We start from the raw sequence: 12,476 nt of genomic DNA, 5'->3' as shown, positions 1-12,476 counted from the left end.
GAATTCACAGTTTTGAAAAGTTGCGCCATGTATTTTCCCAGAATCAAGGCATTATATAGATCAAAATGAGAATGAAACCACTTCTATTCTCTCTTATCCTCCTGGACAGAAGGTTTCCTATCTTGACAGTTTTAGTGTGCCAACTCTCTCCTGGCATGACCCTCCCAGCACCTTGTACCCATTGCTTCAGATATAAGCCTCATTTCCAGACTTCTTTTTACACTTTCTACCTACCTCGGGAGGATGCTTTCCCCAGCACTGCCTTGCAATGAGAAGGTCGCTCAATTGCCGTGGAGCACCTTCTTGAAATCTCCAGCATCACAGCTCAGCCCAGCAGGAGCAAACATCTGTCAGGTTCCTCTTTGAAATTCTCCTATGCTGAGAAGCCGGAGAAGAAGCCTTTAGCTGGGAAAGCTGATCAATAGTACGGCTTTTCCCTTTTTCGCACTGCGACTTTTTAATCTGCTCTGCATAACACCGTGCAGCTCCTGGTCCTGGCAATGCCTAAGGACTCTAAATAATTCAGTAATACAAATATTAAGTATACACCGAATAAATTTAATGCAGCCAGAAAAAAAGGCACGGAAGTGGGCAGGTAGAAGGAAGGGAAGAGCATGTAAGATTTTCACATCTCTGGAAATCATTCCAAAATGTTATGCTTTAATAATCTGCTCTGTATGATACACTACGCATTAGAGTAGCAACTAATCCAGTATGGATGGGTTTCATGCAAATTCAGATTGAACCATTAAATATTTTTCTATTAAAAATTATTACTGTATATAACTGATAGTCGGCAAACTCTCTGATTTCTGAATCTTGTTACAACTACCCATAGGAAAGTACAAGCACTCATAGGAAAGTCCTCTCTTGGTAATAAGTATTGATTTCAAAGCTCCATTTACAAGAAACTGGATCCAAAACGTGCCAAAAGTGCCATATTTTCTAGAGATAATGGAGAATATTCTTCGACTACAATTATTTTTTTGCTGCTCTGTCGTTACTCCCTTTTATATGTGCCCCACGGCACCTATTGTCAAACAAATATGGCCATTCTCTTTCCTTGCTTAATTGTAAATTTGTAAATGAGATATAATTTATTTCTATTACTGATCGATCAAGGAGAATTTATGGTATGTATTCCCCTCACTATCGCCAAGCACACTTACCCTCGAAGGTAAAATAACTTGCAGTGAGTATAAAAATTGAATTAAATCAATATGTTTTTATTCTCCTCCAGCTCTTTTTCCACTGTTGTACAATTAAAATTCTATGAGGAATGTAATATTGAAGAAATAAATCTTACAGTGCTTAATCAGACTAGATTCAAATAAATAAATCATGAAGAAAACAGTGGAGCATCTTTCAGTGAATGCATAAAGGAAGTGTTGAATCTTCAACGAATGAACTATTCTGTAAAAATGTTTTTCTTATTTTAATGCATCAGATTATGAGCAGTTTCCCTTTACATCAGCCAGGTCGGTAATGAAGTATGCAAACCGGTGTTCTCACTACACCTTAAACGCAGTCAGTTGTGCGTATGGTTAAATTACTTCTATAGTCAATCCACGGAACTCTCAGCCTGCACCACTTCTACCTTGTCAGTATGGCTGTCAGTCATGTATTCACACAACGCAGCACAAAAGCACACCTCTAAAATCTAATCTAAGCACAGTTTACAGCTGCTGAAGATCTGGATCTGAATACAGCATTATTTTCTTTTCCCGTTTCACTGCGTGGGTGCAGGCTGTCACTATCTCCGTAGGCTGCTCAAGGAAGCTGAAGACCAGGAGGGGAAAGAAATACCTGATCTCATGTGTTCACTGAGCTCCCAGGAGCACTTGTGAGATGCATTCAGGGCACAGAGAGAAAGTAGTATTGATAGCAGTGACACAGAATGATAACTACGGGTTCCTTAGGCTCCCGTCCAGAAAAGCACTTAAGCCTCCTTCACCCTATACACACCTGAGTCGCATGAGTTCATTGGATTCTCCTTTGGGTTTGTACTGAAATCCTCTCTTCACTGAGACTGTAATCATTAGTTATTGCAGAGCAGATGAACGGTAAATATGAAAAGAGGAACCTGGATCAGAGTGACTTCTGCAGACTGATTACAGTATTCCTGTTTCTATCCTTCGGCAGGACTAGAAGACTGAGGAAACTATGGGTGTGCTATTGTGCTTCTACAATAAAAGTACTACGTGAGCGACACTGTAGAAGTCAAAAACAGCAAACACAGTATCTGCATTTAGGAAGAAGGATGAGTAAGGAATCGTAGAATCATTAAGGCTCAAGTCAGATCATCTAGTCCAACCATCAACCCACCACCATCACATTACTAAATCATGTCACTCAGTGTGACATTACACTTTTCTTGAACACCTGCAGGGACAGTGACTCCACCACCTCCCTGGGCAGCCTGTTTCAATGCTTCGCCACCCTTTCTGAGAAGAAATGTTTCTCAGTATCCAACCTGAACCTCCCCTGGCTAAGCCTAAAGCCATTACTTCTTGTTCTCTAGTTACCTGGGAGAAGAGGCCGATCCCTGCAGTTGTGTTTGTCCTTGGTCTATTAATCTGACTTTGATCCGTTAGTCTGAAAGAATAATTAAAAACATGAAGGTAAATGGAAAATAGAAGAAAGGGCAAAAGAATTGGATGGAAAGATATACAGTCAAATGAACTTAAATCTGTTTTTGTTACGTTAATTGAAGGAAATGCAGTAACTCGTCTGCATCTGGATTTCATGGAGCATTTTATGTGAACCTATATGATGGTTTAAAATAACATGCTGGAGAACATGGAAATTAGTTAAAAAATAAAAGGAATATCAAGAATAGCAAAAGATGAGGCATCAAAGGGAAAGTACCAGATGAGAGGAATGGTTGAAACTGAGTTTGCCAAAGATTGTTCTCACGATGACCTAGTTATAATGCGTATTATAATTTTATTAATCTGTATTTACTCTAACAGCACAAAATAAGAGTACATCTGCGATTTGCTGATGACACAAAGGTGGGAGGCAGTGTCAGTACTGATAACAATCTCTGTGATAAACTGACCGTGTAAAAATTACGCAGCCTTGAGGAATGAGATTACAGATTTGGGGAGTAAAGTAGGAGTCAGGCAGATGGTGATCAACAGTACATGCTTCTGCTGCAAAATGAGACTTTGTCAGTTAGAAATGACAAAGTGATAAAGATCTACGAATACTAGCTCGAGGAAGGTCTGCCGTATTAGCGGATTATAGGGTGACACTGAGCCTCAACTTCATCAGCCATGAAAATGTCACCTTTTAGGAGATAAAATGACAGAGAACATGGGTGATATGTCCCGCCATCTGCAACTCAGGTTGTTTAAAGGTGAGTTTACAAGGGATATAACAGAGATATTAAAACGATTTGAGGAATGAAAACTCATCTGAAAGTGGAAGACAGAAGGGCCTCCCTCTGCTCTCCCACAGGTTTAACATAGGAAAACAGGAAGGTATCAAAGAAGATACGATTATGGCCTGTAGAAACAGCTGACATAAACATTAAAAAAAAATAAAATAAATGCAAACACTAGTTAACATTAAAAAGAAAAATAACTGGCTCGTGATTTAACAAGTTAAAATTCTCTCTCTTACTTTTTTTAAACTGGAAATTAATAAAAATAAAAACACCTATCAAAGCAGAAGGACTCTTTAATGGGCTTACTGTTGGAGGAAAAATAAAACACCACTGTAAAGTACAAAAGAGACTGACAGAGTTGTTTATAAAAAGGATTATATCACATGGTTGTCTGGATTTAGGGATTTGACGAGTTTGCGTTCGCTCTGCGCATCTCAAGAAAGTGCTGTGAACTGAACATGCTACAATCCACCTGCTGATCAAATCACTGAGTTTGTCCCAAGACTGAAAAGCCGTGTTTTGTTTTGTTTTTTTTTTTAAAAAAAGAATCTCATCATGTGTGGAACATCCCAGAAAAGTGCAAAGAAGATTGCTGTTATCTGAAGAATGACGAGAGTTATTATTTGTTTAATTAGTGACAAATGAGTGAACTACAAAATATTAATTTATTTTCTAGGACAAACCAGTGGTTTTGTGTACAAAAGTTTTCGTTTGTTTCTTTTGGGTTTTTGTTTTTTAATGCAACAAAAGGAAAACACAGAGGATAGCTTTTCAGTTGCTTTGTTATAGGAGTTTGCTTATTTATGGCTAGGTTTAGAAGGCAGCGCTTCTAGTTCAGTACCGTATTTCAGGAATAAGCTTACAACACTACAACTTCGATCTCAGGAATCAAATACAATCATGACTTACATTACGCAGTTTGCAATTATTGGCATAAATATTAAATATCCATGTAAACATAAGTACTTCACACTGCACACAAGTAGGCACCATCAGCAGCTGAGATGCTTTGTTTCAATACTTATGGTCATATGCTTGAACTCTGCATTCCTATTTCTTCTGTTGCAGATTAACCTGATTTCTAGGAATTCTGATTATACACACAATGTGTCACTGCCCAGCAATTTACAGCTGAGAGGTGGCTGTATGGGCCATGATTTAAATGGTAGTTCTGTAGAAATGTCTTGCTTGTATCTCCATGGGTTTCATTCAACTAAACTGAATGAATAATTCTTACCAACAAGAATTTTTTAACAACTGTGAATAAAAGAGACTTTACAAGCCATAGAAAAATGTCAGTTATGGAGCATTATGGATTCATTTTTAGGGTTGATTCAAGGATACAATGCCAAATAGACTGTAAGACCAAACAGAACACACTATTCTAGTCCAGGTGATTACCTTCCATTATTAAGCGATAAAAAGTAGAATTGCTCTCATTTCTTACCTGCTGATTTACTGTGAATTCAGAGAAATTGCTTCACCTTTTCATTATTTTTCTTCTTTCTGGATAAAATGAAATTAAGGTATAATTTTCTATTGTCTAGCTGAGCCAATGAAAAGTAGTGAAATCACCTGAACATTTTCAACAGAGCGGTGTCAGATGTCCCATATTTTATTTATTTATTTTTCTAAGCATCAAAAAAATCTCTCTCAAAGCTGCTCTGTAATCAGAATGATTATGATTATGTTGTTCATGGAATGGAGCAACAGAGATTTAGCCTCTTTTTTTTCCCAATAAAGCAACTCATCTTCACATCATTCAATCTGACATCCTGAAATTGACTAGAATTTTGAGGGTTGAAATGTATCATTCCAGTACGAAACACTTTCATATTGCAAGTCATGCTATTAAAAATTCTGTTATTAAAAATAGTCGCAAAAAGGGGGGAAAAACAAATCAATTAAAAAAAATAAAAAATCAAGCACATACTTTCCACTTACCTTGCCAGTAGAAAATACATAAATAAATAAGTTTTAAACTAATAGTTTCTTAACAATTTTGAACAGTCCTAAAATGCCAAAACAGGCAACTTTAGGAATAAACAGAGCAGCAGCTTCAAAGCAGTAAAGCTATTGCAGATGGTCACAGAGCATGGAGTTGAGATGAACTCTGAAGTCCGTTAGCTGTGTTAGTGCACTTGGCCTCTTTTCCCCTTGTAAATCTGGTATTAGGATATATTCTATTACTTACTAAAGTTTATAGAAACCGGCAGAATGAAGGAGAATTCATCATGAAACCTTATATAACAGGCCTCAGACCTCTGGAAGTATCTCAGACCTCTGGAAATCTAAGACATATTTCTGAGGGTCTCATAATGCCTTCTGACACTTAGATTGATAAGTCTGTAAGCCAATAGTTTCAAATAAGGTAATCACCTGTTGATTTCAAATAAGACACCAAGTGCAAGCTTGCTTTTACTCACAGGTTTTCTGGCAAGTAGCAGCAGTATTCCCATGAACAAGCAGTTCTTGTAGAATCAGTATTTTCAGCCTTAATCTCACTTGCTTCTCGTTGCTCAACAGTATTCTTTCCATCCTCCATTACCTGCTGATATTCAGCACCTCGTTGGACAAATCCGGAATGCAAAATGAGCAGGGATTTCATTAGGATATTTGCTGGAGGATTTACTAATCAGAAAATCAAATCAAAGAAGAAGATAAATCAAAGAAAGGTCAACTATTCTGTTTGGGAAGGACTGCCATACATGGTAAATGGCGCTTTTTACATTAAAATGAACTGCAATCGCATGTAGTTGACTGCCAACATACCTGTTTGGAATAGTAGCCCTGTCCATGCTAAATCACAGAGGACAACTGCCAGCAATCCCAAATCTTTAATGTTTTTTTAATTTGTCTACTTTAACAGGTGACAGTAATCTCAGATCAATAAAAAGGGATGCTTTCTCCTAATCAGCAATCCTTTTTTCATAGACAAACAGCTCTTCAAACTTCCAACAGTAGCCAGGTGTCACATCAGCCATTGAGGCAGGTTTGACATGGGAAGCTGCTGGAAAAACATGAGAATTATGCACGAGTTAGTAAAGATTACTTAGCAGATTGGCATGTCCTCCTTTGCACTTGCTTTCTTTGTTTTGAACAGGCAGAGTGTAAAAAAAAGTGTTAAAAAAAAAAAAAAAAAAAAAAAAAAAAAGGAATAGTTCAGTTAAAAATTGGGGTTTTTATTTTATTTTTTATTTTTAAAATGGGGTCACTTCATTTAGCAATGGAAGTAAAAATCTATAAAGCACTAGTTGGAGTTGAACACCCACAGATTTGTTGATACCTGGCTACCTGTCTGCCTTTGTACCTTAGAAGTTAGCAAGAATTTTATTAATGCTCACCTTTAGAAGTTTGGGACTTTAAAAGACTTAATTAGCTGTGATTCCTATTTCCACACCTTTTCCAGCTGGAATTCTTATGAAGGTTACAACCAAAATAACCCTCTTTCTTAAAGCATACTAAATAGCATCTGACAAAAACAGAAGCTGATTGACTGATGTAATGGACACATTAATGAAGGATCATTAATTGCTCTCATTTCATATTAATTACTATAAGATATATAGTCAAATGATCTTTGATTACTAGGACATTTGAAGGAAATTCAAAACTTATTAACTCTTTCATATTGAAATTAATATACTTCTGAATCCAACCAACAGCTTTTACCATGATCATTTAAAGAAAATACATTTAGTTTGCTCTTCTTTGTCTAAAGAACTTACTTTCTTGAAGGACATGCACTTTCTTTTTCTACTTTCTTCCTTTTCTTTCTTTCTTTCAACTCCTCGTGAAAAGCTGATTTTTCTTCCTGTTTACTGTATCTCATTCTCCAAATACGAAAATGAAAAGCTTTTAAAATTTTCTATTTATAACTAACTTTGTTCTACTTTTTAAATTTTAGTTTAGTTTATCTCACTAATCCATAATGCTTTAATCTTTCTTTTTCTCCTTCCAGTACTCTTCTTCCTTCATCTACCAAAGCAGCCGCAACTATTGTAAACATAGGCTCTCTTTCAAATTTTGCCTTTTTTTCTGTCAGACCTTGTATTTGTTGCCAATTTATTTTTTTCCATTGTTTCCAGCTAGACAGGGTTACAGATCAACACAGTTGTTAACTTGGTAGAAATCTGAAAGTGAATTAGTAACTATTGCTCTTCAGTGGTATAAAGCCTGTTGGTTTTACTGGTCTCGTTAAGTCTTAAATCTTTTTGTTTCCCTCTCTTCGCTGCCCTGTCTTGACCAGCTATTTGGATCCATTAGTCTCGAATTCATCTTCGCCTTCACTATTCTGTATGAAATATCTCTGTGGCTCACACAGACATCTGTCATATTTGTAGCATTTCATATCTTGGACACTCTCTTAATACCTGATGGCAAGGAGTTCAGTAGCACTAAATACAAGAAGAAAAATCCAGTTCCATGCTTCTTAATGGAAGTGGTTTTAAATCAGACCTGGTGCCATGGTCTTGAAAGCCTTGGAAGGAACACGCTCTTAGTGCAGGAGCAATATTATGCTTTCAGTAATGCAGTCTTTGACACATACGAGTTGTGGGAGAGCAGAATGTGTCCCGTGGCTGCTGAGGTAACGTCTTATTTTACTGTCAAACACAGTTTGTTCTTTATGTGACACCTGGTATCTAAACCTCCATTAAAAAACTCAGTCTGCATTTATTTTTCTGCTATGTATTACATAGCAATAAAGGAAAGTTATGTTGCTGCAATATATCGAAATGTAACACCTGACACACCCAATCGATTAAAAAAATGCAACCAAACAATAATAACAAACTCAGAACATCTCTCCACAAATGTATAATACCTCAGATTTTTGGAAGTGAAGTGATTAAAAAAATTTCCCTCGTATCCAGATGGGATCTTTCATCAGATATTTAGCATCCATTTTCACTGATTTAGTAAAGTAAAAGGTAACTTACTCTTCTAGTAGAAATTAAATTTAACAGTTGTTCTTTTATTGCTCTAGGTGGAGAATGTCTCTCCAGAAAGTTTTAAGACTTTCAACAAATAATCCCAGTATGCAGCTCAAATAAACAAAGCATACTCTTTCCTGAAAGGAACTGCAAGTGCACCAGTCACTTCCGTTGGCACTATCATATTTGCACTGAGAAGTCTGTTCCAGCCCAAGGTTATTGCCAAGCACGTTATGGAGCAAGCACAGAAGGAAGTCAGAAGAGAGGGATTATAGTTCTATTGTTAGCAAATAGCATTTCCTGGTGCCATTAAAAATAATTTATCTATCATTTTTTGTTCTCAGCAATTCCCAGATGAGATGAACATCTCATCTTTATGAGGTGCTCACTAGGATTACTGCCTTACAATCATGCCCAAGGCCATTTCAATACCACATAAAGAGCAATGTAACACAAGATATTCAACTCAGAACTGCAGGTAATGAGCACTTAATAAATCCACTTCTTTTTATAGTGAAAAGGTCTGATGAAAGAAATTACATTTCTTAAAACTAGACAACGTCCCTGCAGTTTGGCTGAGCAGGACGAATGATGGTCAAACACCATTTTAGCCCTTTAATGGTGGGCCGGTCCTGGAGGCTGCTGTAAAATACAAGTCCTGAGATGCACAGGATCAGTGTCACTGCTGTTAGGCCCATCAGAAAACTCAGTGGAGAAGAAGGAAATAGCACCAAAGAGCCTTTCAAAATTCAAGAATCAGGCCGATCTAAAAATTGTTTTGTAGAGAACTATAAATCCAGACACTTTTTTATTATCTCAGTGTTTTTGAGCTTTACTGGAACAGCCAGATCTAATCTATGCACTCAAGCATACATGACAAATAGGTTAAATTATCTGCAATTATTCAGTTGATCAATCAAAAATTTTGAAAAAAAAAAAAAAAAAAAAACAAATCCCCAGAGGGTAAAAACATGGCAAGAGCACTGGGAAAGCTATTTGGTAATTTAAGATGCACAAGTAAATTTACATCTTCTTTTTTTTGACAGTTCCACAGATGGTAAAATCTGATTGCTAAAAATTATTGCAGAGCAGACTAACTGGAATGAAAAGTGAGATTTTTGACTGATCTGCTGATTGCTTAAAAGAGAAGGAAATGCTGAGCGCCATGATAAAACTCAGCTCTGCTGGCCATTTTTGTATAGAGTTCTCCCAGATGGCAATACAGGTATTCTAGTTCAATAGCTGGAAAATGTACGTGGTAACTATCACGTCATTTTTTTCTAAAACAGATTTTTAGGGATTTAACTATCATTTTAAAAAGCTGTGTCTGAAGATTCTTCACTATGATTTCCAAATGAAGCATTTCATCAAAACTACAACATCTGTTCTAACTTACCCAGATCTGTAGGTCAACTCCTATACTCCATCTCCTATTCTTCTGTATTCATTGCAGGATAAATTCACGCATCTTTCTAGTACAGACATTCAAACAGTTTCTCTGCCATACGGGAATGAAAATAGGACATTAAAAATGCCATCTTCAGATAATTAGATAATAAAACGGCTAATTCATAACAAAATACAGTAGTAAGATTGATACTAGTTTGTGTTCATCCTTAGAGCCAGAAGCAATTTCTACTGGTTCCTCCAAATGACCACAATTTAAAACATCTTTGGTGCTGTTTTAAAGCTGTATCAGTCCATAGATGGGTTTTGGATAGATTTCTTAACAAGCAAAAATGCATCTTTGATCTTACAGGTGTGCACATCTTAAGAGCTGCTCAGATGGCATCTGAGAACAAGGCTGGCCTCTTCGATATGCTGCTGCTTCGACCCATTAGAAATGCCAACACAAACTCAGTTTAAGTGAGTTTTTTGTTAGTAAACATCAAAAAAGACATTTGTGGAGAAAGCCATGCAATAACTGTCACTGTTGTTAATGCAGTTCCCATCCAGCTCTCAGTGTTTTTATGACCGTATTCTGCTCCAGGAATGAAAAAGAGTGGGTCCATAAAAGAGTCAAAGCCAGGTCAGAAAGGCTGAAAAGTGGAACAGTAAAGCAAGTAAAGAGCTGTCAGTAACAAGACCCTTCAGCAAACCACATCAATGCAATATGATGCCTGCACCATCTACAATCTACATGCAGTATATACACCGTATATACATCACATATAGAATATACACCATATTCCGTATACATGTAGTGGGATTCCTTGCTTTGAACTTGACACTCTGTACTAAGCTAAGCTCTACAGTGAGCTCAGTGAAGTTTTACTCTTGACCTCTCTGAGGAAGGAGTTGGTTATTTCTCTGGATTGATAATGCCAGCCAAAAGAGGCGATTCCAGTCAAAACAGGGGATTCTCTCACCATACTTAATGCTGGTGCAGTCTCACCTTGAATACTGTACGCATTTTGGAATCCACAACATAAAAAGGTTGAGAATATCCCTGAAAGCATCCAAAGGAGGGCAACAAAGCTAGTCGAAGGGCTGGAAGGTGTGTCAGTTGCCTCGCATTAAATAAAATTTGAATGGAAAAAAAAAAAAATAGAATGTGTGAGCATTTAAGCAATGTTTACACTTTCAGATGTTAGAGTAGTGCTGGAAAATAGAACCTTGAATATGTTTCAGAGCTTATTCTCATAGCACAAAGCAGAAGGGATTTTAGTCTACATTTGGAGAAGTTATATTTTGGCATTCAGAGTCTGAAAAGCTGATTTTCTTTAACTGTTCTCAAACTGATCTAACAAAAATTTCTTGCTCATTCTCTTATTCTATACATCTTTTCTTTATTATTATTAAAGCAGTGGTTTTTATCTCCACTCACGCCTGTTAGTAGGAATGCGTAATTTAGAATTATAGGTCTTTGCTTTACTGTTTTTTCACTTTATGTTACTGTTTTTATGTTATGTAACTGCTTCAGAGAAATGGTAACTAGATGATAATGTATTGCACATCTTTACAATGTCCTCTGATAATTGCAACACTCATGCTTTTTAATTAAAAGCAAATAATCCAGTCTAACAGTCATATAAGTCTATAGATTCATTTCAATAATCTACGGTGAGCTTTAGGCCAAAATGATATTTTGTAAGTATCGAGTGTTAAAAGCCATTTATATAAAACAAGAAATAAATGACTTGCTTTCATATAATTAAGAAAATTAGCTGAAGACAAACGATTTCTTATCTCATTTTGCTTTAGCAGTACCATTATGGGATGGGAGCACAGCTGCCATTTATGACAAACACAGCCTCCAATAACACATTTTATGGCTTTTGATTTTAGACTCTCGCTTCTGACATGCATAATGCTTTGAGGTATCATTGTTTTTACATCAATAAAAAACCTGATATAAGATTTTATGTATGTCATTTTGTCACATGGACGGTGCAATTAGATCAGTTGAAGCATTTACCACATATTTTATTGTCTGCTTTGAAATGAATATCTGGATAATTGGGAAAGCAAAAATCTTTGGTATAAGGATTTATGAATTGAATAAAATTATCTTCTGCAACACAGATTTCTGTGAGATGTGTTTTTTTTCTTTTCTGCTGAAAAGCATCAAGAGTTACGAAGTGTATCCAAACATCTTTCTTCCAAGAACTGCTCCTTCTTTTTTGTATTTAATACTGAAACTTTCTCTTGCCATCCAGTCCTGACCTCCAGCTTTCTAATATTTGGTTTAAAAATAAACTTGAGATATCAATCCAAATTCTCTGTTCTCAAAACCCAAGCTCTTTTGTAGAAAATTTAACTGGTAATTCTGTTCAGGAAAATCTTTTTTCCGTTCTACTAAGTGCCCATTATTCAAAAATGGACTGCACCTCCTGTAGTCTGATACTTGTCCTTGTCATGCCCTTGAACTGTTTTTCATTGCCAAATTTGGGAACCTTTCTTAGGCAGGGAGGTAGGACTAGATGATCTCCAGATATACCATATTGCTTTCTACAGCTACCTAAAGGAGGTTGTGGTGAGGTGAGGTCATTCTCTTCTCTCATGAAACAGCAGTAGGACGGGAGGGAATGGCTTCAAGTTGCATCAGGGTAGATTCAGGTTGGACCTTAGGAAATACTTCTCTGAGAGAGTGGTGATGCACTGACACAGGTCACCAAAGAAGGTGGTGTAGTCACCATCCCTGGAGGTGT

The 12,476-nt window shown here is 36.7% G+C and overlaps 1 long non-coding RNA gene across 1 annotated transcript; it reads right to left on the bottom strand.

The window, feature by feature from the left end:
• Nucleotides 1-268: 268 nt before the first annotated feature.
• Nucleotides 269-6,003, bottom strand: LOC122164939. The gene is made up of 4 exons (XR_006170345.1): nt 5,818-6,003; nt 4,839-4,897; nt 2,526-2,595; nt 269-378 (listed from the first exon to the last, which is right to left on the bottom strand). It is a non-coding gene; the product is annotated as an uncharacterized LOC122164939 (long non-coding RNA).
• Between the last annotated feature and the right edge of the window lie 6,473 nt (nt 6,004-12,476).

This window comes from Centrocercus urophasianus, unplaced genomic scaffold (genome assembly GCF_019232065.1).
Source record: "Centrocercus urophasianus isolate 14NV4802_14NV808 unplaced genomic scaffold, USGS_Curo_1.0 seq_28, whole genome shotgun sequence".
Classification (NCBI taxonomy): Eukaryota; Metazoa; Chordata; class Aves; order Galliformes; family Phasianidae; genus Centrocercus; species Centrocercus urophasianus.
This window is presented reverse-complemented; position numbering and strand designations above follow the sequence as displayed.